Source organism: Canis aureus, chromosome 1 (genome assembly GCF_053574225.1).
Source record: "Canis aureus isolate CA01 chromosome 1, VMU_Caureus_v.1.0, whole genome shotgun sequence".
Lineage (NCBI taxonomy): Eukaryota > Metazoa > Chordata > Mammalia > Carnivora > Canidae > Canis > Canis aureus.
Window position 1 is genome coordinate 8,730,826 of NC_135611.1, and position 27,557 is coordinate 8,758,382.

A 27,557-nucleotide genomic window follows, 5' to 3' on the forward strand; every position below is an offset into this window, starting at 1 on the left:
TGGCTTGGGCTCTGTTCTCCTTCTAATGGGGCTTTCTAGGACCTTAAGCTGTAAGCGGTTTTCTTCCTGTAACTGAAGTAATATAAATTTCAGCTCTTATTTACAGGGGCCTGAGATGGCTGTACTTGTGCTGAACTTAAGGTGGGATGGCCTTAATTTTCTTGGCCCCCACATTTCCCCCTCTCAGAGGAGCCTAAGGAAGGACCCCATCATGGGTCCAGGTTGCTCTCAGAGTGAGCCGGGGGGAATGATTAAACCAGGATTCAAACCAACCTTGTTGCTGTTCTCGCTCCCATTTACATTCCAGCGTAGAAGCAACATCCTATGTTTAAGGCAGCACATAACCCTCCCCCCCCTTTGTTGTAAGAAGACTAAGTCTAATTCCCTTCTATTTTGAAGGACAACCTCAGACTAGGGAGTCTTGGAGGTGGGAAATAAGTGAGAACAGCGCAGTCTTAGCTTTAGGGGATTGTCCTTGTCTGGTTGGCTTTTCCATTCTGGAACAAAGTCCTTGAGAACGGCGTATGGGTCAGCTGGCCAGACGTGGGTGTAGTGGACCCAGGGAGTAATCCCGTCGACCTTGAGAGCGGTGGGAGTGGTCAGGATCACAATGTAGGGTCCCTTCCAATGAGGTTGAAGTGTCTGGTGTTGGTATTTCCACACGTACACCCAGTCACCTGGCCGATATTGATGGGGGTCCGGGGGTGGCCCAGTCTCATAGAGGGCCCTCAGCTTAGGCCACACCTGTTCATGGATTCGTTGTAACATTTGAAGGGAGAAAAGAAGTTGGTTATCATCAAATTCAGCAAGCACCTCAGGTTTTAAATTGGGGATAACAGGTGGAGGAAGACTGAACATGATCTCGTAGGGGGTCAGTCCCATCTTATATGCAGAGTTCCTCACTCTATATAGGGCGACAGGGAGGAGAGTCACCCAGGCCCCGCCAGTCTTCAGGGCTAATTTAGTTAAGGTCTCCTTTAATGTTCTGTTCATCCTCTCTACCTGTCCTGAGCTTTGGGGCCTCTATGCACAATGTAATTTCCAATCTGCCCCAAGTACTAGTGCCACTCCCTGTGTTACCTTAGAGACGAATCCTGGGCCTTTGTCTGATCCAATCTTTTTTTTTTTTTTTTTTTTTTTTTGTTGTTGTTGTTGTTTTTTTTAATTTATTTTTTATTGGTGTTCAATTTACTAACATACAGAATAACCCCCAGTGCCCGTCACCCATTCACTCCCACCCCCTGCCCTCCTCCCCTTCTACCACCCCTAGTTCGTTTCCCAGAGTTAGCAGTCTTTACGTTCTGTCTCCCTTTCTGATATTTCCCACACATTTCTTCTCCCTTCCCTTATATTCCCTTTCACTATTATTTATATTCCCCAAATGAATGGGAACATATAATGTTTGTCCTTCTCCGACTGACTTACTTCACTCAGCATAATACCCTCCAGTTCCATCCACGTTGAAGCAAATGGTGGGTATTTGTCATTTCTAATAGCTGAGTAATATTCCATTGTATACATAAACCAATCTTAACAGGAAAATCATACCTCGGTAAGATGTCTTCCAGCAGTTTCTTGGTCACGGTCTATGCTGTTTCATGTTTTGTGGGAAATGCCTCTGTCCATCCTGAAAAAGTACTACAAACACTCGTAAATACCTGTATCCATATTTTCCAGGTTTTACCTTGATGAAGTCCACGTCCCAGTAGGCTCCTGGGCAGTCCCCTCAGAGCCGGGCACGCAGGTTAGATCCATGGGCGGTGGCATTAGTTAACTGGCATGCATGGCAGCTTGCCACAATCTGCTCGATTTTTGCTTGAGAGTCTTTAATAGCTATCTTTGCATGTCATATGAGGTCTTCCATCTTCCTTGTTCCCATATGAATACTCTGATGCATTTTGGATAGGACTCGCCATCCTAGTTCCTCTGGCAGGATGATGCTGGAGTCTGCGGCCCTCCACCAGCCACACAAGCACTGGGTCATAGGCAAGTGTTTGATCCAGTGCAAATCAGCATCAGTATAGTTGGGGGTGTCCGGCAGGGTCGGTGCCCCCGATCGGGTCTCTGTTTCCATGGTTATGGCTGCCCCCACGTATCTGATTCCTTCTCAGACGAAACTGCTGCTGTCCGTATACCAGGTGGCGTCTGCGTTCTGCAGTGGCTGGTCCTGGAGATCTCTGATTCCATGCACCTGTCCCTGAGGCCAGCTTCTTGAGGTGCCTCCGTCTTTCCTGTGGGTTGTCCATGGTTGTGGCCAGCAGGATCTTGGCCATGTTTCAGGTCTGCTGGTCACTTAGTTTGGTTTGTTGTTCTTCTGGACTTTTTTTTTTTTTATTATTATAGACTCTTTGTGCTACTATTAGTAAGTCCTGCAAGCTCTTCTCTCCTAGTCTCTCTACTCTTTGCGATTTCTTTTTAATGTCCAGAGCGGCCTCGTTAACAAAAGCCATGATAATTGTGGCCTTTGTTTCCGGGGCTTCTGGGTTCATAGGGGTGTACTGCCTAAAAGCCTCTATGACTCTAAGAAGGCTGCTGGACTCTCATCCTTACCCTGTCTTACATCATACACCTTGGCCAGATTTGGGAGGCTTGCGTGGCCGCCTGGAGACCTGCCATTAGAGTCTGACGGTGGACCCGGAGTCACTTCTTACCTTCAGCCGAGTTGTGCGCTTTGGGGGTAAAAAGGGTTTTAGCCAAGGAGGGGAATTCTCGATCATGTCCTGCCAGGCCAGGAGGTTGGGCACCTGGTCAGGGTGGCCGTCCGGCTCATCCCTGAAGATCAGGGCCTTTACCTGTAAGATAGTAGGTAGGTGGAAAGTTCCTTCTTGGGGTCATCCCACATCAAAGGGTGGCCATTCTGATATGCAATAAATTTGAAATCTCCCTCTCCTTATGTAAACAGTTATGACAGTTAACAAAGACACAGTAACACAGACAAATGCACAAACAGTTAACAAGGACATAGTAACACAGACAAACGTTCCAATGCGGCCGCAGAGACAAAACAGAAAGTAACCCGAAGGGCTGGCAGCCGGCCCTCCTTACAGACGAGGACCCCCATCCTCCTTACAGATGAGGACCCTGTCCTCCAGGTGGGGGCAAGGGACGTCTCCTCAAGACCCCTGGTCGATGGCCCGCCAGCACGTCCACCTAAGCCAACGCCGACCCAATACAGATTGGCATTCTTACAGGTAAAAGTACAGTTTAGAGCTCTCAGAAAATATGCGCGCAAGAGGTGGAAAAAGTTGAGTGCACTCACCACGCGTGGGACCCTCCGGATGGGGTCCTGGGGGTCTCTCGGATCCCGGGCGAGCCCCCAAATGTTGTGCCGAGATTGCGAATCCCAGAAACCACCAAGGAGCGGACGCCAATGCAAACACACGAGGGTTTATTAACAAGCTCGAGCTTGGGTCCAAGTTTACCTGACACAGCGGAGCAGGGACTTGGACCCCGAGGTGGGTTTCAGCTTAGTTTTAAGGGGTCGTCTAGGGGACCTCCAGAAGGGGGAGGGGTTTCTCAAGTTCTGTTCTCATTCTGATATGGGGCTTTCAAAGGCATTGAGCTCTGTTCTCACTCTGATATGGGACTTTCTACCCCAGGCTTGGACTCTGTTCTCATTCTAATATGGGGCTTTCTAGGACCTTGAGTGTAAGCTGTTTTCTTCCTGTAACTGAAGTAAGGTAAAGTTCAGCTCTTATTCACAGGGGCCTGGGATGGCTGTACTTGTGCTAACTCTGAACTTAAAGTGGAATGGGCTTAATTTTCTCAGCCTCCACAGTCCCTTTATGTATTCTTCTTCCAGCCAAACTGGGTTAAGTCTTAATTCCTTGAGCATCTGCCATAATCCTGAATTCAGTGTCTTTTCTTGTGCCTTTTCCTCCCTTAAATACTCTTTTCACTCCACATACTACTTAACCTTCGTTCAAGGGGAGCTGAAGAAACCTTGCTGGGTTTCTAAAATGAAAAACAATGTCTTTTTTCCTGTCGCCCACATGTTGTTAGTGGCTACTTTTAATTAAACATATGTTGTTTTTCTTACATTTCACCTGGTGGTTACCATTTCAGTTTCTTCCTGACAATCCCTCCCGCCCCGCCTCCAGAGCCTTCACTTGAAGGCAGGTCATATCCCATTACCCTCTCCATGATCTCAACAATACTCTGTATTTAGGAGACTTGGCTCAATAAAACAACCAAAGAAGAGTGGTGAAGAGAGGAAAGTGATATTTTCATAGAAAATCACCAGCATTAACTAATCAGTGCTTAGAAAGCTGCTAATTCCAGATACAATTAAGTGGAACAGAACAACGTCTTATGGAGTACCTTCTAGGACGTGTAAAGTACTTTCCTGAGTGGTAACAGATTTATAGCCCATAATATGTAAAACATTGCTTGAAGCATTATTCAGTGTAGATTTATTTCTCTAGATAGCTTAATTATTTGTACTTAACTTTATTCTAAAAAATAAATGTATTGGGATTTTTTTTTTCTCCTCCTAACTATACTCTTCCCATGGGGTATTCATTGAACTATACCTATCACTTTTCCTCTTATTTTGTAGCTTACTGAGATACCTTGGGAATTGATCCTGCTAGTTTGTTATTCTGTCACCCAGAATGGTGTCTAGTCATTTGCACGATTTTGTTGTGAATATCTATTAGCCCATTGCTTGTGAATATATTGAATTTACTGAATCCGTGTTCATGGAAGCATTATTCACAATAGCCCAAAGGTGGATACAACTCAGGCTTGAGGAATAAATGGATAAACAAGATGTATATGCACACACTGGAACAGTATCCAGCCTGCAAAAGTAAGGAAACTCTTACACTTTACAACATGGGTGAACCTTGAGGATATTATTCTAAAGTGAAATAAGCCAGTCAGAGAAGTACAAACACTGCACAGTTCCTTTTATATGAGGTACTGAGAGTCATCAAGGTCATTTTTCAAAAAAAAAAGTAGGGATCCTCGGGTGGCTCAGCAGTTTGGTGCCCGCCTTCAGCCCAGGGCGTGATCCTGGAGTCTCGGGATCAATTCCTGCATCGAGCTCCCTGCATGGAGCCTGCTTCTCCCTCTGCCTGTGTCTCTGCCTCTCTCTCTCTCTCTCTCTCTCTGTGTGTGTGTATCTCTCATGAATGAATAAATAAAATCTTAAAAAAAAAAGAGAAAGTAGAATGATAGTTGTTGGGGTGGGGGGAGGAATGGAGAATTACTTGAAGGGGATGGAGTTTTGGTTTTGCAAGATGATAAGAATTTGGAGACTGGTTGCACAATTATACACACGGGCTTAATATTACCAAAGTGCACACTTGAATATGGTGAAGACGGTAAATATAACATTATGTATGTTTTGCCAAATTAAAGATTTTACATTTATATAAATATATATATAACTTATATATATAAATTATATATATATATATATATATATATATATATATATATATATAACAGTGAGTTTAGTAACAGGATTAATTCAAGAGAGATTTCACTGTAAACAGTTTTCTATTTAGAGAAATTCCTATCAATATATCTCCATGGCAGTAAGTATAGGGATGGATTTGTTGACAGAGAAGTTTGAGTCCTGGTTCTGTCCTTCTAAGCAGTCTTGTGCTGTGTGGAAAGTCTCTTCATCTTTTTGAGTTTCAGTTTACTCATATATGGAGTGGGAATAATAGTAAGCAACTTATGGGATGGCTTGAGACTAAATGAGGTAATGCATACAAGGGCCTACATGGGTTCCTAGCACATGGCAGGTACTCAGGACATAGTGGTTCCACTGAGTCCCCTTTTCACCTTCCCTAAGGGATTGGATATTTTCATTCAGTGTACACCTTTAGGAGTATTTCCATAAACACATATTAAGCAGTTACCACTTGCCTGGCCCCCAATTAGCAACTGATGGGTGAGGTGATGTAGCTCCTGCCCACATCTCTGTAGATGGTATATCACTGTATGAAAAATGCTCTGATGGGCATAACTGCCCAATGGGGGGCTATTGGAGCCCATAGGATGACCATTGTCATTCCTCATTGTTTGCCTTGGGGAGGTGGGGGGTTGGAGGAGGACCGGGAGTTGGTCCCAGGAATAGGGTAGGTGTGTCCTCTGCAGCAGGAACAGCATGTGCAAAGGTCCAGAGTAAAGAGTGCATGGGGATATCCAGAATGGGAGCCCATTTTCCTGACATGTAGGATACAACAGATAAAAGTGGGGAAAAAAAGGCAAGCAGGGGCCAAACTTGAACTAGTTTTTCTTCAGGGACTGAGACGATATTGGCAAGTTTGGTAAGAGGGAAAGATGAGATTGATTGCTCAAGGAGAGGCTGGAGGGAGGGGGCTGGCTTGGAGGCTATTTTGCTAATTAACAGAGGTGAACTGTCACTGGACTAGGAGGGGGCAGTGGGGAGAGGGAGCACGGGTTCGAGAAGGGAGGACTGACAAGATCTGGCAACTGATTGGGTGAGTGGGTAAGGGAGGAAAAATCAAGAATGACACTGGTTTCTGAAGAGTGGGGAGAACGAGGAGCCACTTTGGAGAAGGGAGCATGTCTTTGGGTATCTGACTAGGAAGTGAAGAAAGGAGTATTGAACATCTAAATAAGTTGTGTGCATTTGTTCTCGTTCGCCACAAGATGCATCCACTCAGGAAACTCTAGGGGGTGAGTGAAGTGTTGCTTTTCTTTGCAGAGATGAGGTGGTAAGTGCCCATCCTCCGTTACGCTTGGCTCTGCAGCAGGTGCTATGTCAGCACAAGCTCCCAGTTTTCTATCCAGGAGTGAGTCTCAGTGGCTTTAATTGCTTGACCACAACTAGGGGTTGCACAGTGTCGCAGCCTTTTGCAAACACCAGAGGCACATGTTGTTGCAGAGCAGCTTGTGTACAGGTTCCCTGTACTTGATGACGTCACTCTGTCCACCAACCCTGGGTTACGTACTCATCGTTTCTTTACAGTCACATTTTACCTATCTGTTCTAATAGAAATATTTGGAAATTCCCTCACAGTTTCATAAAGATAGAGCCAAATAATTCGTTAAGTGTCCTTGTCATTCCATTTTTATTCTAACGCTTTTGTTGTGTGTGCGGTTGTCAAATGCCATAAGTTTCTCTCTCACTTTCTCTCTCTGATGGTGTTAAAAACTTTTCAGTTATTTATTTTGGAGTCTCTTGCAAGGTGTTTTTCAAATACTCTTTTGGCCTAGTTACTTATTTGTACCTCTGGGCTTTCTCATTCTCCCCAGCTGAATGGTCCTTTGTTTTTTGGCAATACCTTCATCCTACTCTGGCCCTTTGACTTTGCCACTGTAGCCATGAGGGCTTTTATTTCAAGCACCTAGCTCCTTAGATCTGCAGCATATATTTTCCCTGGACTTTTCAAAAAGGTGTTTTTCAGATGGGGCTTCTTTTGGGACTTTTACCTTTTCAACTCTATCTTTTATTTTTTTTAACCAGAATATTTGCATTTCATTATCGTTTTCCATTTGTAATTATGCAAGATTTCCAATGATTTTTTTTGACTTTGCCTTTCTAGTTAGAATCGCCTTTAGTCATTTTGATCATGAAAGGTGCCTCAGAGTACATAACATACATATCTGTGCCATTCCATGATGCGATAATTTCAATGTATTTTTATTTCTTGTGGATTCAAAGAAACAGTTGCATGTGCAATCCAAATGTAGTAGGTCCACAGCTTTCTCAGAGAGTGAGGCGAGATTGAGTACAGACATATCTAAGGAGTCCACTGGTGTGATTTTTCATTCTGCTCTATTTTGCGTGATGTTTCCCTCTTAGCTTTATAGCATTTGCTAGAAGGTCTGCAGAATAACCCAAAAAGCTTGTGTCCACCTTGTAAAGATTTGAAGTGTCTATATCAGTTGTGTATTTAGACATGATTTCTGTGTATGCCATCCTTCCTAAATGATAACATATCTATCCTCTAGCAACATTGTTTTTTTGGTCTGAAGGCACAATACTCCATTGATTTTTATTGATCAGTCTCTTTCCACCCCGACTCAGATGTGTCACTTATATCAAGCTTGTCACCTTCCTGCAAGTTTTCCATCAGTCTATTTAATTTCTTCGGCCTCCGGGGTTTGTGGAGGTAACACTTACAGATTTGTATTGGTCAGTTCCCAGATAAGGAGTGTGATGGAGACTTCACTAACAGCACATTTTGAAAAGGGCCATAGCTGATAGGGCAAGGTGGACAAAACAGAGAGGCACTTTGAGCAGCTGCTGCAGAAAGGCTTGAGCCCTCGTGTCGGGCGGGGTTCTAATCAGTCAGAACTGCAGTCCTCCTGGGCTTACCTGTCCTGTTTCCTCCAGCCTCATCTTCTGCAGCCAGACCCCCCTCTCCACTATGCAGCATCTTGCTCTCTCATTACCATTTCCTCTTCAGGGCCTCTATGTCTAACGCTTGCTCTCATCACTTTAAATCTAGGGGGTGCAGGGAGGGTTCTGGGTGGCTCAGTGGTTGAGCATCTGCCTTTGGCTCAGGTTGTGATCCCGGGGTCCTGGGTCAAGTCCTACATCAGGCTCCCCGCAGGGCCCCTGCTTCTCCCTCTGCTTGTGTCTCTGCCTCTCTCTCTGTGTATCTCATGAATAAAAAATAAAATCTTTAAAAAAAAAAACCTGTGTGGGGATGGATTGGGTGGGCTGTGAGGGACTCTGTTCCCAGGAGTTTGTCTTCAGCACTGCATGTCCTCAAGCACTGCAGACCCCTCCTGGGTCTGTTTCCTGGCTTTCTGAGATTAGTTGGAGAGATGAGCGTCGGATTCTGTTGAAGTCCAGCATTTATAAATCAGATCTTGGGCACTTTAACATGAATTGTTCCTTTTACCCTAGTCTGGGTTTAGTAAGGCCCTTCTTGGCACTGAGATTATTTCTCAGCCCTTGTTACATCTGTACTCTGTGTTGAAAAATAAAATGTATCCTCCTTACTGAGAACAGACTAACCATTTTACAATAATAGCTTTGCTGTATTTCCAGTGCTCTTATAAAAACCTCTGGAAAAAAAAACTCTGAACATTTATTTTTCCAGCTTTGTATATACCTTAATGCTCCAGTTGGTAAGTAATAACCGGTCATTTATTATGGGGGAATTTCTTATGTTTGATATAATTGGTAGTAATGGGTAATAAAAACTGAGGATTCTCAGTACTCCCTTAGGTATAGTTATGCAAAGATAGAAACAGGATCTTGTTTTTAATCTCACATGCACACGTACACACTGACACACACGCCACCCAAACCATATTAAAACAAAAAAACCTGGAGAAAAGAAGTCTCCTGGGTAATGAGAGAATAATTGAGAATATCATGGAAGCAAATTATGCCAAATAGCACTGGATAAGGTTTGGAGTGTGTAAGCCATATGACATTTGTGTCTTTAACTTTGATTGACAGTTACTTAAGTTTATTGCTGAGCAGCCAAGTCATGTAAGGTCATAGTCAAAAGATGAGGGAAAGTGAGGAAGGCTTCACAAGTCTCCCCACCAGGCACATGTTATATCTGATGAGCACATGGTGGCTCAGCCTGGAGGAGGGGCTGCTGGCTTATTGATGACATGGGCTTGAGAAAGTAAAAGGATTGGTGTTCTCTTATATGATATAATGAGAAGCCACTCCTGTCCTGGAAATGCTCACAATCTAATGGCACAACAAGATGTGTTGACTCCTCACAGAGATGTCCAGCGAGGAGAATGACAAGGCGAAAACTAGCTTTGCGGCCAAGTTGGAGAAGGCTTCACAGACAGCCTGGCTTCACAGGCTACCATCACCTTCATGGAGGCCTTCAGGGTGCATATGAGTCTAGGGATTCCAGCAGACAGAACAGCCTGCGTGAAGACATGGAGGAGTGGCCTTTAGTGGGGAACGCATGGACCTCAGGTGGCTTGGTGAGGAGGGGGACTACAGGTCATGGACAGACATGATGATGGGGTGATGAGGGCAGAGGGAGAAGTTGCAGCAGTGGTGTTGGCACAGGGCACTCTGGAGTGCCAGCTCTGGAGCTGGAGGGGTTGAAACTGTAGATCTGTGAGCACAGAGGGTCATGACCGGATTTACAACTGGGAAAGATTGCTCTCCCCGAGGAGAGATGGACGTAAATTCCCATAGTCTCAGCCTGAAAAACAAATGCATTTGAAGACGGTGTTGACTGAGTGTATGTAGATGGAGGAAGCACAAGTGCACACGGCTGATTCACACTGTGCAAGCTGGATTACATTTTTATTTAAAGGGTTCCAGAATTAGTAGCTTGGAGTTGTTGACATAGCAGCAGTGAGGTGCTCTCTGGTGCATAGTGGGCCTTTGGTTCTTTGGTTCAAAAACTGAATCAAATTTCTGGGTTCAAATACTGACTCTACTTCCACTAGCTATGACCTTTGTTACCATAGCTTTAAAATGAGAACACTGACAGTATAGGGTAGTTTTGAGATTCAGTGACATGTTCTCTGGAATGTGTTTGTCACACCTCATGTCAAACCCTAAGCAACTCATATGTATTAAACATTATCATTATTGATTGGCCAAAATAACCATATAAAGAAAAATGTACTAAAGTTGTTTTCTTTTGAAGAATGATGAGTGGTTGAGCAGCCCGGGTGGCTCAGCGGTTTAGCACTTGCCTTCAGCCCAGGGTGTGATCCTGGAGACCCGGGATGGAGTCCCACGTCGGGCTCCCTGCATGGAGCCTCCTTCTCCTTTGACCTGTGTCTCTGCCTCTCTCTCTCTCTGTGTCTCTCATGAATATATAAATAAAATCTTAAAAAAAAATGATGAGTGGTACTATACATATATGTGTGTATATATATACACACACACACACACACACACAGAGACATATACACAAAGAAATACAGAGGATATATCTTTCAAGAAAGTAAAAAAGGAGAACAGTGAAGATTTCTCAGATATGAAAATGAAAAAAGGAAACATTGGTGGGATGAGAAACGATTCTGTTGTAAACTGCCCACGGCTTTCTTTTATCTTGCATCCGAATGGACAACCAAGAGGTAACCAGAGGTCTATTTTCTATGAAAGAGCTCTGAGTTTCAAAACACATGAAGTGGAAGTTCATAAATGTGAAGAACAAGGAGACCACTAGGTAGGCCACTTTTTATCAGAACCAGGGGAGGGAGACCAATGGGTTCACTTGTAGTGGCTTTCCAAAGGGAAGTAAAACCGTTAGGATCCCCTCTGTCCTGTCCAGTTCCCGTTACTGGCTTGAGTCTATGTGGAAGGACCGAGAACAAAAGTAGATGAAGGCGAGGGAGTGGTTCGTGTTCCTGAAGGAAACAAACGGACTCTTTTTTGAAAGAACTTAATTTTTTAAATCCTCAGGCAGTGTCTAGTACTATTCCGCAGACTACCTCTCCTATCACCAGTACTTCTGTATCAGTCATGGTAAACAATTCTTTTTGTTAGACTTAATAATCCTGCCCCGAATTGTTCAGTAAAATAAGATGAAAATATGCTTTGCTGAGTGCCATTAATTTCACACAGAGATAATAAGTTTTGTCTCTTCAGTGTTTATTCTTAAACCTTAGATAATCTTCTTGCTTTCCCTTCTTTCAAACAGTAGTCATTAGGTTTCCTTTGCTATCAGACATTGTTTGAAGGGTTTTACCAACCTTTCAGATGATCCTTTAAATATTGTGGTAAAAATGAAGTGTTTTGTCTTACATGATAAAATTCCCTGGCTCAAGGCTTCTTTCCCAATATTTTAGATATTCTTTGTAGCCACATAAAAGAGTCTATTTTTTTCTCCTATGTTTGAAAAATACTCCCCGACAGCTTTTCTGGAATGTTCGAACTTCTCAGGTTTCTCTGATACTCTTCCTCACCTTGAGCATAATAGAAGCAGAGGCCACAGCTAGTTTTTGGTTTGGCCTTGAGAAACGAAGCCGCAAATCAGCTGAGATAACATCCAGTACTCATCTGAGGCAGTGGCTGAAGCCTCTACAGCCAGAACAACATTCACCTTTTAAAGTTGTAACCTTTTTCTACGTTTGACACTTCTCTCCCTTTTGCTCTTTTTTTTTTAATAGAAAATTTATTTTTCTTTAATTAATTAATTAATTTATTTATGATAGTCACAGAGAGAGAGGCAGAGACACAGGCAGAGGGAGAAGCAGGCTCCATGCACCGGGAGCCCGATGTGGGATTTGATCCCGAGTCTCCAGGATCGCGCCCTGGGCCAAAGGCAGGTGCTAAACCGCTGTGCCACCCAGGGATCCCCCCTTTCGCTCTTTCTCTCTGGTTTTGGATCCTCCAGCAGCTACGTGATTTCTCAAATGCTCCTTCATTTTCCCATATCCAGGCTTGGGGCAGACGCCCCATGCCCTCTTCCCTCCCCTGATGGCTTCCATGGCCCTGCAGAGCCAGCACCCAGGGCGCCTCACCCTCCTGCCCCCAACGCTCAATCTACAAAATGGAGTATAAGCGTATGGGTCCACCGTCCAGGCCTTCCACTTTCCATCTGTACTTTCAGTGACTTCCCTGCTCCCATCCCATGTACTAGCTGGTTGTCTACCTCTGTGGCTTTGCTCCAAGTCAGTTGAGACCTTGCTTCTCGCCTCGATGAGGCCCCTCATGCAGCATCCTGTCTCTTGGAGCTCATAGCACAAGTGTGTGTTGTAATGATCTGCTCCCTCACGTGATGCCCTTGCGAGTTCATAAGCTCTGGGAGGAGAGGGTCATGTCTGACTTATTTTCCACTGTGTCCCTAACATCTTTTTCGGTCCTTCTCATGGATTAGGTTCTGGTTAACTATTTTTATGCTGAATTAGTGATCAGAGCAAGTGACTTCTTTTGTAAGTTCCTTCAGGACCAGGATAGGTCTTGCTCACATTTATATCCCATAAATATTGCTTCATATCTTTTTACAATAGATTCTTGAGGGTTGATTTGCTTGATTCACTCACCTCAGTGTTTAAAACTATCTTGGAAAGTTGTTTAAGCATTATTGCTAATGAAAACAATGTAGTTTGGGAAAGAGATGGATACCACCTTAGTAAGCCACCTTAGTAAGAAAAAGAAAATGCCATTGTGGTATGACTGGGTGGTCAATGTCATATACTTTTCCCTAGGGCTAGAGGATGCTTAAAATCTACTTAAAATTGGTTTTGTTTTATAATCTTATATGATTTTATTTTTCTTTAAATACTTACTTATTAAGAAGACAGAGAGAGAATCCCAAACAGACTCTCTGCTGAACATGGGGCCCAACGTGGGGCTCAATCTCACGACCCTTAACCCAAGTCAAAGATCATGACCTGAGCCAAAACCGAGAATCTGATACTCAACCAACTGAGCCACCCAGGCACTCCTATCTTATATGATTTGCTAAGTAACTATGTACTAAGTTAATCCTTTCCTGAAATACACAGTGAGGTTTTTGGTTTAATTTGTGGTGCATAGTAAAAAACTCATAAATCACCGTTTTGATGGTATCTGTGGTTGCTTAAGCCACCAGTGGTCTATTTACATGCATCACTCAGATGCCTAATTTAAGCCTGTGAGTAAATTATTTTTGCTGTTGAAGACAATTGAATCTATTGGCAGGCAAAAGAAAAAAAAAGCTATATTTTCCTGTTACTCTACACAATATACTTCTGAAATGAAATAGTTTAAGTGTGATAAACCTCACCTGGATTGAAGCACATTAGGGTATATTAGTAATCACCACTACTGGCTCTGACACATCCTGTGATTAGACTCTGATGCCCAAATTTTATGGCTTTTTGTTTTGTTTTGCTTTTAAAAGGCAAACCCATAAATGTGATAAATGTAATTCCAAGATAATGGAGTTAGGAAGCCATTACTGAGGGCAATTTTAGAAGAAAATGGTGAGTGTAAAATGATGACTTTAAAATATTTAAAATTATGGGGGTGGAAATTAAATTGCAGACTTTGGAGAGAAGTGTGTACCGTGCAGGGGAAATGGAAGTCATCCCTAATTTAGAGAAAGAATTTACAGCCAGATAAAAAGCCAGAGAGAATGGCAAATGTGGAGTTTAAATATTTTAAAAGTAACCATTTCAATTAGTTTCTGCATTTAAAACACGGCACGTAACAAGAGGACATACAAATTCATAAGTGGCATATTTATCTAAGCTCTTTCTGACCTTGCTTCAGTGTATTTGAGAACTAAGTATAATCTGAAAAAGAATTTTCTTTTTTCTATTTCATCTTTGGTTTCGGTGTTTACATGCTCAATGCTGTTCTTAGATGAATTCTAGCAAATGGAGATCTACAGCACAATAGAAAGCACCCAGGGGGTCCTTGGTTAGCGACATTACCATTGGATTCATCTATTAGATTAAAATACATAACTTAGGCTCTGTGGCCATTTACTAAGATGTCTGCTCATTTCTGTATATTTACACTTATTCTACTACTAAGAAATGAAAGCAAGTAGCAATGATTCCGAGCCCCATCAGATCCTGTGTTCTCTTTCATTGCAAGTACTTTGTAAATCTTGGACTATTTTGAAATCATATGCATAGATACAGAAAACCACCTACACAGACAATTTCAAAAAATAAATCTAATGCTGTTTTACTTAAAGATAGCAAGTAAGCAGTTTACAATAAGGTACTCTGCGTTTTTCATTCATACGTGTTCACACACTGTTCTGTGACAGGATAAAATGAAGTGTCCACCTCCATTTAGAGTCACCATGAAGCATAAGTGCATGTCCCCTGAAAACTCAGTCACTCAGAGTGGCACTGTCCACAATGATGCTGTATTCAGAATGAACAAGTCCTGAGAAAGTTCTAATACCTCAAAGTGAAAATTTTCCCCCACTTAAAAGGAACAGAAATAGAATTCTTTAAAAAAAAAAAAAAGTCAAGGTAAGCTAAAACAGTTCAGAAATATTTTGCGTACGTTTTCTTATACCAGTTTACTTTCGGGTGAGTCAGAAACTTCTTGAATTGTTAATTGTAATTTCTTTGAAGGTAATTAGGTTTTGGCCCAGGACTCAGAACATTGTCTTAAATACAGTTGGTTCTCAATGGATGGCTATTTGTGTGTTAGTTTCTTCAGAGCATGAACATTTCTGTTTTATTGAGAGTAACAGAATGACAGCTGAATACATCTGAAATGGTCTGGGTTGTCATTCTCAATTAGAAGAAGGGCCCAAAGTTGGGTCTGTCTCGCCCTTCTTTCCCGTTCCAATTTCTTTCAGTAGAAATGCTTTTCTAAAAGAGCAATATACTTGGACCTGGCACAGATACTGAAATCTGGAGTTGTTCAGTGAGAAAATTGGAGACTAAAAGAGCCATGTACAAGGAATTGCCAACCACAGGTTCAAATCAAAATTAGAGAAGAAATATTTTGCCCTGGGTCCCTGAACCCAAATATATTGATATAGGGTGTACATTATGAGTTTCATTTCGTGCAGGGATAATGAACTTGAAATAAGCTCCTCTGGTCCTTTTATTGCCAATGGCATTAATATGAGGTAGTTGAGTAGAATCGAAGAAGAGCTCATCACATTCCTCAGGTTGGCCAAGGAATGCAGTTGCTCTCAAGGCTTTTTAGCAGGTTTCACCTGGCACAGCAAGAGCCATAGAGCTGTTTTGCATATGTTGGGTGGAATATTGTTAAAGAAAGGTAGACCTTCAGAGCCAGAGGACTCTCACCTCTTGATCTATTTACAAACCAAACTCTTGGACAGCATTATAAATACGGGACACTTTTGATTGTTTTTCTAAAATAATGCCAAGAAAATATAATCATAACTATACTGCTTTTCCAATTTTGAAAGTGTCTGTAATAACAGTGATATATTTCCCCCAACTCACTGCGTTTCCAAAAAACTTCCTTAAGAACAATAGGGATTCCTAGAGAAGGCATGGGGTGCAATTTCTTCTTCCCACACTTTGGTAAGAGGCATCTTCTTTCTTCCTCTTCTATTCCTATGTATAAACCTCCAGTGCTCTGACCCTGTCTGAGATTTTCTCCTCTTTTCCTTGAGCCAGTCCCTAGTTTGGTGACTTATAGGCTGAGCATATGACTAGGACACCTGAGCCCTCACAGCAGCTCCTCCGGCCCATGAGATCTGTGCTGGCAAAGGCGCCAGAATCGTGTCCTTCTGAGCTGCTGTTGGCACTTATCCCATGCTTGGAAGCTCATGGTCAATGACAGAAGTTGTCAATAAAGAGCTAGATACTGGTTTACCAGTTTTGCTCTAACGTGTTCTTCTTCTTCTTTTTTTTTTTAATGTTTACACTGTAATGCATAAACATAAATTAATGAAATTTTCTGTTAATTGCTTCAGGCAGTTTTCCATTTTAGAAGAGAAAAGGTTTGTTTTCTAGTTGTGGCCAAGCCAGTCCTTTTCCTATTTTTTTTTAAAGATAGATTTATTTATTTATTTATTTATGATAGAAAGAGAGAGGCAGAGACACAGGAGGAGGGAGAAGCAGGCTCCATGCCGGGAGCCTGACGTGGGACTCGATCTCCGGACTCCAGGATCGTGTCCTGGGCCAAAGGCAGGCGCTAAACCGCTGAGCCACCCAGGGATCCCCCCTTTTCCTATTTTGAGAAGTGAGAAATTTAAATAGCCAAATAATCTGAGACCTATGATGATAATAAATCCCTTAAGGATGTTTATCTCCTCAATCAAGGACTGTTGTTTTAAAGCTCTGACGATCTATTCTCTAAAAACATTACAAGTTCCTTTTTATTTCTACAATATCCTTGATATTCTCCAGATCTCTCCTCCCTCCCCCATGGAGGATTTGGGTGGAGGGGCCAGTTCCCCCATCATAGGGTGCCAGCAGTGGGGCTTGGTCCAGAACAGAGAACAATGCCCTGGGGGCTGGTTTCCAGGGAAAGTCTCCTGGGTGAGGTCTAGACAATTTGCAGCTGCTGGGAGGAACAACTAAGGATGTGCAGTGGAGCTGTGTGTTCAGGTTGCTGACATCCACTGGGGCCTCAGTTTCCTTACCAGAAGTGCATATCACTGCCCCAGGGCCCTGAGGTGCCACCATACAGGGACCCTGAGTGGTGGGGTGTTTGAGGCGTCATGAGTGGATTTGTTTAATAGGTAGCTTGTGGCCTGAAGCAGACTGCTTGCTGATGAGTGTGGGACGAGGGACTTCCAGGACTCAGACAGCCAGTTGTTTCTCATCCCAGAGCTCTCCATGCCGCATAGAATTCCCAAGATCAGGGTAGTAGCAGCAGCAGCAGTAGTGCCTGGGGCCTGAATCAGCTGTCGTTCTCTGAGTGGACCTAAGGTACTCATTGGATCCCAGCTCATACTCTCCCTGCCCCTCCATCAGGCTGCACCCATACTCCCCACACACTGGAAGCCACCCAGCGCACCCTGTGGGCACAACTGCACCCTGCCGTTTTCCTGGTAAACCTCACACTCCACACCTACACACACACACACTCACGCACACACATGCATACAAAAGTTGCTTTGGAAAGGTCATGGGGTAGAGGCAGGGAAGACTTAGGGCAAACAGACCCAAGTAAAATGTTGCCGATGACGCTGGACCAGTCAGGATGGCACATCTCCAGTGGCAACATGTGCTACCACCTAGTTACTAGTGCCAGGGTTCTCTGCCCGTCAGAGGGCAGTGTCACTTAGGTCTAGGAAGTCTTTTTTTTTTTTTTAAGATTTTATTTATGGATTCATGAGAGACAGAGAGGGGCAGAGACTTAGGCAGAGGGAGAAGCAGGCTTCCTGTGGGGAGCCAGATGCAGGACTTGATCCCAGGATCATGACCTGAGCCAAAGATAGACACTCAACCACTGAGCCACTCAGGTGCCCCCAGGTCTCGGATATTTTATTCTAGATATAAGAAACCAGTGAATTTAACTGTTTAAAAATTACAGTTTTCTAGGAATGGTCTGTAGACATATTCTCTTAGATGCAGCACGCATTGAATGCTGAATAAATACACTGTTGTCTCCTTCCACTGCCATACCTATTTCATTTACTGATACATCCAAAATATCCTTTTAAATCCCAATGAATGGACACGAGAATACTTGTTTCCCTCATTCTACCGGTTCTTTGTGTCTATTTTCTGGACTACTCGCTGTTCCTGCCGACCCCACGGTTATAGCCAAGCCTGTCAACAGCCACATGCTCGCGCTGGCTTTTCAATACTGTTCTATTTTTCACCCTAACGTCATTATAGTTTGAACTAGATAATTTCAACCTCTCCTACCTTAGAGGGTTGTGAGAAATATTGTTGATCCTGCTATGGTTTGAAAAGCACCTAGAGCTTTTCAGAGAGAAGGTATTAAAGCCATAAATACTGCAGTGCTGGCTGGTGCTTAGGGGATCTGCCAAGAGGTACAGCTCCTGTGGGTGTGTGAAGTTGGCAAACTTGGGAATGAAGACCCAAACTCACTGGACCTGGACTGGAAAATATTACTTTAGGCTCTTGGGATCATCCACTGAATTTATAACACGGTGTCATCTTCAGAGATGGCTTCTCATCCATTTACTCTACAATATTTATGGAGCAACTTAAGGCACCTGGCATTGCGCTGAGATCCGATATATTGAAGACATGCCACCTTGAAGGCATCGAGAGTTTCCCAGGGTGGGGAGAAATGACAACAAATAAGAGACCACACAATAGAAAGTATAGAAGAGGGAGTGATTAGCCCATCTTAGGGTGAGTAAGAAAATACTTCCCCCAAGGAGGTGGTGTCACAGTTGAGTTTTATGGGATACGTAGTGATTTTCCTGGACCGGGATGGATGGAGTATATGAGGCCATCCAGAAGAAGGCATGACCGATGCATGATCATACGTGTGAGTGCTGTTCTTGGGGACAGCAGAGTTTATGGTAGATTCTAGTAGGAGATGAGACTGGAGACAGAGACAGGGGTAAAACCATGAAGGATTTCATAGCAGCAATGAGAAACCTTTGAACCTTTTAAAGCAGAGATGTGATAGGATCAGATTTGAATTGTGGCCACGTAGTTTTGGGTGCAGGGTGAATTGGTGGGAAAAAGAGCTAGAATTAGGGAGTTCACTTATGTATTTCAATGGTCCTGTTGAAGAAACACGGGGAAATTGAAAGGAATAGACTCTTATATCTGCATCCTATCTGGTTTCAAAGTTATTTTGCTGTGCGGCTTTCTCTGCCACCATGCTTAACCCCCTACAGATGAAACAAATGAATTTAGCAAATATTTATTGATCATCAAATATGTGCAAGATATAATACAAGGTATTCCTAGAGATCAAAACAAAGACAATTCACAACGTGCTACAATTACCTTGAGAACTCTTGGAACATGGTAGAGTAACAAGCAACAAATGAATATTTTAAAAATTATTTCTGCCTCCAAGGAGCTTGGCATCATCGAGAGAAGCAAGGTAGAAAGCACAGCGGTTCATATCTTGCGAGTGTAGCGATTTGTTATGCACAATTAGACATATGAAAAGAGTAAGGACTCCGTGGCCTTGGGCTACTATGGACAGATACTGTGGGACGAGGCAGGCAGGCTGGGCCTTGAAAGAACGAGCTAATAAGAGAAAGCCCCTGTTAGCAAAGAATTATTTCTGGAGGCCTCCTGCGGGCGCTCTGGTGTAAGTTCAAATTCTGGGTTCCAAGTAACATTGGTCAGGTTCCAGAACTGGGTCTGCCTTTGGTTGGTGTGTCTCAGGGGTCCCAGAGAGGAGGATAAAGGTGAAAGGGCCGTGTTAGGAAGTGTTCCCTGGGAAATCCATGAGGGTGGCCACGACTGAACAGGAAGGAGGCAGGGCAACGTCCAGGGAGGTTACCTGGAGCTCACCTGGGCTGAGGCACCTGAGGACCCCCGCCCCTGTCAGTCACCAGGCAAGGGTCCCTCTGAGTGTGTGGATCCCAGGAAAAGCAGGTTCCAGGCTCCCCGAGCATAGCAGCAAGTGCTGGCGGTTCGGGAGAAAGCACAGGGTGGGTGTGCCCCCGAAGCAGAGGGACCCCAGGGGGCGCACATGGAGTCCCGAAAGCCTTTGCTCTGCACCCATGCCAAGTGCCATCCTTGGCACTTCACCTTCACGGAGTTCCCTGCATGAGGGGGCTGTTTGCAACTTGGTGCTCAGGGGGAACCCAAGCAGAGGATCTGGTCTTCAGGTCTCCCCACTCATCTCTTGCCTTCATCCCTTGCAGGGAACACAAATGTTGCCTGAAAGTCTCAGCCCTCAAGATATCCTTTCTTAACCATGGTCAGTACAGTGTGAGATATTGTATCAAAATAGGGCTCCTATTCGGATTTCCAAAAGAGAACTGTAGGAGGGAATTTTGAGCTCGCTGTCTTTGAATGCTGTCGTCCTCACCGAGGAGAGATTTCTGCGGTGCTGAGATGCGAGGGCTGCACCTTCCCCTTCCCTCTTCGAGAATGCCTTCCGTTTCTGAGCTCACGTCTTTGCCTGTGGCATAGACAGACATTGCTTTTCAGTTGTGCAGAGTAAATTTAATTGGGAAGGAATCACAGCGGCAAAAACTGCGAGCCCCAACCTCCCGTGCAGTGGGTTTAAGGGCTTGCTTTTGCAGTGCGGTTCATTTTATGACATCTTCTCTTTCTATGGACGTTGAAGTAGGTGTGTCCCTCCTGTGTGTGCTTCTGGAACGTGTGTGTGATGCGTGCTGGGGATTTCCCCCATTTCTAGCATTTTTAGCATTGCATCGAGTTGCTTCTTAGTCATTTTTCATATGTCACGCATCGGAAATTCTACTTACTTGTTCTCCACGAAACTCACTGGAACCGTAAATGAAAACAGGGACACGGGCAGGAAATGTAGAAGGAAGGAGCTTGAACGAGGAAGAGGTGCTGTGAGGGCGTGAAGCTCATTTAGCCAATCGAGTGTCTTGTGTTTGGTGCCCTCAGCAGATTTTCTTTGGGCAAATAGCTGTATTTGGTGGAGACCTTTGACTGACCTTGCAGAGCCAGTCAGCCAACAGCAAGCCAGGGTCACCCCCTTTCCATCCCAGGGTTTCTGTAGGTACAATGACCCAGCTATGTCTCTCCACGAGCTCACACCTGTGCTATCTTTTGTCTTCACATCAATACAGTTTTTATTGAAGGAGTGAACGCATGAGTGAGCGAATGAACGAATGGATGGATGAATGAATAGTGAAAGAGCTAACGTTATGTCATGTCCTGTTTGTGTTCTGTCTTCCTGTCAAGTCTCCCCACTGCCCACCCTGCCCTTGCAGATGCTCCCCAGGATGCGGGGTGGCCTGGGCCGCACCAGGCCGTGGTCTCAGCTTCCTTTTCCCCAGGCCTGTGTGTCCCTGGCCCCTGGCCTATGGGAAACTACTTTCTTCCCTTTCACTTGGAAAGCAATCTAATGGACGATTTCACACTACAGTGTTGGCGTCTGCTGGGGGCTGAGGTGGTTATGTGCATTTTAATGAGGTCGAGTGAAGACATTGATTTCTCATTATAGGATTTAAGGCATCATAAAGTAAAACATTTAGGAACAGGGGGTTCCTGGGACCTGCCAGTTGCAGATGGGAAGGAAAACTATGCTGTGCAGTGCCTGACAGGCTGGGGCTGGGATGGAACCTGGGCCTGGGGCAGCTCCCTGAGCTTCCCCCCTCACGGGGACTCCCTCCTCGGCCACCCTCCAGCCGTGTGATTCGTCTCGGGGTTGTTGGCAGTGGGGACTAAACGACAGAGCACATGTGATGCCTTTAGTGCTGGCACGCGGTAGAGGCCCATTTGACGTGTATTATTACTTTGCCTTTAAAATATGTGGAAAATGTTGAAAGTAACTGAAACGAAATGCTTACTGTAGTCTGCAGTGACAAGCCACTGACACCATCTATCCTCTAGCAGGAGGCGATTAGGGTTCATGTTAAGCGTTTGATTCCTTTTCCTTAAAACTCCAGGCAGAAAGTCTGCGTTAAATTTCCACGTCAGTGAGGCCACTGGCTAACCTTTTAGCAGAAAACACGCCAATGCTCCTGGGCTATGTTGTCTCATCTTTCAGTTTTACAAGACCTCAGAACTATACTATTTAAAATTCATATGTCCCGTGAGTCATTTATGTTTCTGGTTGGGAGGAACTGTAGAGATGCTCAAAAGTCAGACTTTTTCACATACTTTCAATGAAGCCCATGGTAGCAACTTTAAAAACAAAACAAAACAAAGCACAAGTCTCATTGTCCTCATTGTATGGTGACAGAGAGATTGAAATGTGCTTTTTACCAATTAAAACCTGTGAGCAAAATTTGTATATGAGGATCCAGGGTGGTCCTTCAGACAGCCTTTCCCAAGCTTTGGGGTCTGGGGGACTCTGGCCACAGTGGTTCCTTGAATCACAAGGTGGGGATCTGAACCACCAGTGTGTTGGGGCCTGAGCTGTGTTTTTCATGTTCTCTGGTGCTCAGATGGGGCATTGCAGCTGCGTCGTGCCACAAACCTTCCCCTTACGTGGATCTTCGGGACTGAGTCTCTGATTTGCCATCCAGGATGTGTTCGCCTGATTCTAGTTACTCCTTTGGTTGAGACAAGTGGCCTTGCTTGGCCTGCAGCCACGACAGGTTTGGCAGGTTGTGTTTTTATCTCTGAACGCAGCTCTCATTCTTCCCACTTTATCTGTGCTTTTCAGTCAAGCAATCTTTGAGCTTATTTTTTTTTTTTTATCTTGTTTGGCTTCTTTACCTTTATCTTCACTTTACATGAAGGACAGGAAATGACAGTCATGGGGAGGGAGCTGGTGAAGACCGCTGATTTCCCTAACTGGGTGGCTGGCCCTGCTGCTTCTGGTAGGTTCTGGTAAGATCCAGACTGTACGAGAAATGAAAGCCCGATGAAGTCTTCACCCCACCTCCTCCCATCCCTGTGGTGGTGTGGTGTGTGAGGGCTGTCTCGACAAGATACCATAGCCTTGGAGGGGAGGTATTGTCTCCTTGTCGTCTCTCCTCTGGAGCTGGACATCTCAGACTGGGTGTCCACTAGGGTCAGCACCAGGCCTCTCTCCTCACTTCTGGTAGTTTCTGGCAACCTTTGGCATTCCTTGGTTTGTGGACACTTTACTGTGGCCTCCGCCTTCACCTTCACAGGACATTCTCCCCGGGTGTATGACTGTGTCCCCTCATCATGGTCATGTTGGATTCAGGATGGCCCCACCCACACTGTGACCTCATCCTCACTAATGACCTCTGCCATGACCCTCCGTCCACATAAGGTCACATGCTGAGGCACTAGGCATTAGGAATTCTGGCGGGGGTGGGGGGGATACAATTCAACCCATGACCACCCCCTGCCCCAAGCATCATCTGGGAACATTCCAGCTGTTGGGAGAAATGCCAACCCCACCTCTTAAATTGCCTTCTGCATTTGAAATGATGGCAGCACAGGGTTTTACAGGGTGGCCAGGGGTGTGTGGTATACAGCTTGCAGGACCACTGCCCTGTTCTCAGGCTAATGGCTACTGTTTGCTCCAGTTTCTGTTCTTTTTTTCTTTTTTTTTTTTAATTTTAAAATTTATTTGAGAGAGAGAGCAAGCACACCAGCAGGGGGAGAGGCAGAGGGAGAAGGAGAAAAAGAAGGAGAAGCAGGCTCCCCACTACTTTTTCTTTATTTTTAAAAATGAAAGTATTCACTATTCAGGTGAAATATACCCTGACATTAGTTTCAGGTGTACCACATAATGACTTGATATGTATATTGGGAAATGATGACCCTCTATAAGTCTAGTTAACAACTGTCTCCATACATCGTCATGAAATTTTATATTTTATTTGGTGAGCACTTTGAGGGTGTGTAATCTCTTAGCAAGTGCTTATTTTTGAAATCTTTATCTCAGGTGACTTTGAATATTTCCTTAGTCATTACACAGTCAACATTTTATTTTGCATTTAAATGGGATGCTTTATATTTGAGAATTTTTAGAAAAGCTCTCTATCGAGCACATACATAGTCTAGGCACAGTTGGGAATATGCAAAGCTACTACTATTATCGCTTCTAATTAGCTGGAGTAATAGTAGTGCTCCTGCAGATAGCTTAGGGCAGTGCTGGCTGTTTAATTTTTAGCCTATTTTAAACATAAGAGCAAGTTATTGTCTTGTGCTTTGGAAACCCTGGGGAGAGGCCCAACTACACAGGGCCTGTGCATTTGGACATCACATAAGAGATGGTTGAAAATTGCAAGGAGGGGGGATGACCCAGGGATGGCAAGTGGAGGGGGACGGGCATCGGAACCCTGGCGGAGACAACAACATTTTAAAAGACCAGCAGAGGGAAAAGGGCCACTGAGGAAGACTGGGGAGGAAGGTCAGAAAGGAGGGAGGATGAGCAGAGGCATGCAAGGCCAGGAAGTTCCCAGGAGGGCAGAGCATCCAGGACTCAAGGTCAAGAACGTGCATGACTTGCAGTGCTGGAGAATGGGAGGACTGGTTCCTCAGTGCATTGAAGCACACATGAGAAATGAGGCAGCGTCGGGAGCAGTGGGATTCCTTCCAGAATTCTGAATGAATACAGAAGAAGAGAAAGGGAACAGACAGCACCACAGAGTCCAAAACTGGTTTTCAGGGGCGAGAGAGATTCCACGTGGAGCCGAGGAGTTTTGTGTCTTCCATACTCTCAGGGACTGCTCCCAGAGTGTCCCTTGACATGTTTCTCTGCTCTTTGTAGTTCTGTAAATTGGTAGTTAGATTTAGAGGCTTGAGCAGGGTCAGACTGGGTTGGGTTATTTGGGGAAGGCTACTATTTTCAAAGTGGCATCGTAGAGACATGAATGTTTTTTTTTTTTGTGAATTTGCAGACATTGATGATCATTGCCTGGAATGATGAACTCATCTGGGCATTACGCATAATATTTCAAACACATTTCTCAATATGAGAGGTTTTATGGAGGTGCATATCCCCCTCCCCCAACTCAGTGGGTACACACCACATATTGACTGCAACGTGAAACTACAAATCAATTTTTTTATTCAAGAATTATTTCTTGACATCTCTGGTATATGCCAAGCACTATATAGAATGATGTATAAAAGTCTATACAAAGGTCTGGGCCTATGAAGCTTCTAGTAAATGGACTCAGGGTTTTGGAAGTTGCTGAGCGATATTGCAGAGCTGCTCATACTGCATGCAGAGCCACTGTCTGGTGAGGATGGTGAAGGAGGATGGACTAGCAGCTGGAGATGTGATGGTGGCCTGGGGCATATGGCATGATGCACAATGTGGGGTACCTAGGCATTAAGTGGTGCTTGGAAGCACTGAGATAATTTTTAAAAAACATCTCTTATTGTGTCAGAAAACTCCTATACAAAGTATAGAGAATTTCATTGTATTATCCTATAATAAAATCATGTAAAAACGAGCAAATTTATCAGAACAAAATCCTGCATGCAGATAGCACCCAGTGTTGGTGAGGATGTGAAGTAACAGGAAGTCTCTTTCATTGCTGGTGGGCATGTAAAATGCTGTGGCTTGCCAGTTTCTTACACAATTAAATATACTCTTGCCCCACAATGCAGCAATCATACTTCTTGATCTATGCCCAAAGGAACTAAGAACTCTTGTCCACACAAAACCTTGCACGTGGCTTGTTCATAATTGCCAACACTTGGAAGCAACTAGCACATCCTTCAGTAGGTGAATGGGTAAATAAACTGTGGTCTGTTCAGACAATGGAATATTATTCGACACTAAAAAGGTATGAGCTACCAGATGGGGAAAACACATGGGGGAAACTTAAGTGCTCGTTACCGTGTGAAAGAAGCCATTCTGAAAAGGCTGCATACCATATGATTCCAATGGTATGACATTCTGGGAAAGGCGCAAGTATGGAGGCAGTGAGAAGATCAGTGGTTGCCAAGGGTTGAGGGGAGGGAGGGATGAATAGGAGGACCACGGAGGATTTTTAGGGCAGCATGTGACACAACGGTGGATATGTGTCCTTACATATTTGTCCACACTCTTAGAATGTACATGGAAAGTGGACTCTAATGTAAACTATGGGCTTTGGGTGATTGCAACATGACAATATAGGTCCTACTTGGTAAAAAAAAATATATTGTGTGATGGAGGATGTTGATAGCGAGGAGGGTCTGTGTAGGAGGAAGGAGGAAATATGTGGGAAATCTCTGTACCTTCCTCTCAATTTTGTTGTCAACCAAGATTGCTCTAAAAAATAGTCTTTTAAACAAAACGCAACACAGTCTACTCTATGTTTATGCTGAGAATTAATATATCACTAAATAGAAACACAAACTTAACTGGTGCTTATTATTTTCATTTCTATTTTTAGGGTTCTCATCGAACTTTTTCTTCCCTATCGACCACAGCACTTTGATCCCTATTTATGAAGATGCACTTTCCAACTCTAAGGACTCCAAGGGTCCTGTCATGTGTGGGGTTTTCAGGTGGATGTTTGCAGGGTCATTTCCTGTCGCCTTACATGTGCCAGGTGACATGAACAAGCAGCAAGCAACGCACGAAGCCAGGCAGGCTCTGTAGAACTCCTCTGGGTCTCGGTTTTTATCTGACGCCAAGCAGCTCTTCTGTTCACCTGGGAAGGTTAACTGGGGACTGCTCTGGGCCTCAGAACCACCTGCCTCTGAGGGGGGGGCGCTGCTTCGTTCAGTCCAGTCCCATGTCTACTGACGGGTGGGTCTGGGTCCTTACCTAGAGGCTGGCTGTGCAAACTCCCCAGCTGGCTCGGGGGCCTCCCCCTGAGGCCCAGAGACCTGGCTGGTCAGCACTGGATACTGCCTTCATTGCTTTGTGGGCTAATGCAGACGTTCCTAAGAGAGGCCCTTCCTGTGCAGTCAAGTCAACATTACACGGGGTCACTTCCTGAGAACAGGTGTTGGTGACATGGGCAGATAAAGCTCCTGAGGTGGGTGGAGGGTTGCATCACAGAGGAAGACAACAAAACAGCAGGTGTGTCAGGCTGAAGACAAACATCGGAACCGTTCAGGGCCAGCCAGCCTCCCTGTGATTTCTGATGGTCCAGCACATCTTACACAAACATTTGTTTTGTTTTTGTTTTTGTCTTTTTCCTTTCTTTTATTTCCTTCTATTTTCCCAGCATGGTGTACTTGTATCTGATTTAGCCTTTCATTTATATTGTCTCTCATTTCTTTCTCTTGTATCTTCCCTTCCCTGTCTTAATTTTAATTTCTTATTTGTTTTTTGTAAACTTTTATTGTCTTATTTTTTCCATTTCTTAAGAATTTTCCCCTTTTTCTTTTCCCCTCCCTCTCCCCGTTCTTCTTTTGGCTTCTTTTTTTTTTTTTTTTTAAGATTTTATTTATTTGAGAGAGTGAGCACAGAGCACAGGAGTAGGGGGAGGGACAGAGGGAGAAGCATACTCCCTGCTGAGCAGGGAGCCTGATGCGGGGCTCCATCCCAGGACCCCAAGATCATGACCTGAGCTGATGGCAGCTGCTTAATTCACTGAGCCACCCAGGCGCACCGTTGGCTTTTTTTTTTAAGAGGTAAAATGCTTCCTGTGTGCTTGTTAAGTGGGTAAAGTGTTAACTTCGATAATAGTAGTATGATTACAAATTGAAAAACCAGAGTGCTGCGGTTTTTTTCTCTTTTCAACAACATTTTGACACATGAAATCACTTGTCAAAGA

The 27,557-nt window shown here is 44.2% G+C and overlaps 1 protein-coding gene across 5 annotated transcripts in view; it reads left to right on the forward strand.

Moving 5' to 3' along the window:
• The window catches only part of CD226 (CD226 molecule), an 88,093-nt gene that overhangs the window by 31,473 nt on the left and 29,063 nt on the right, over positions 1-27,557 (forward strand). The window lies entirely within an intron of this gene.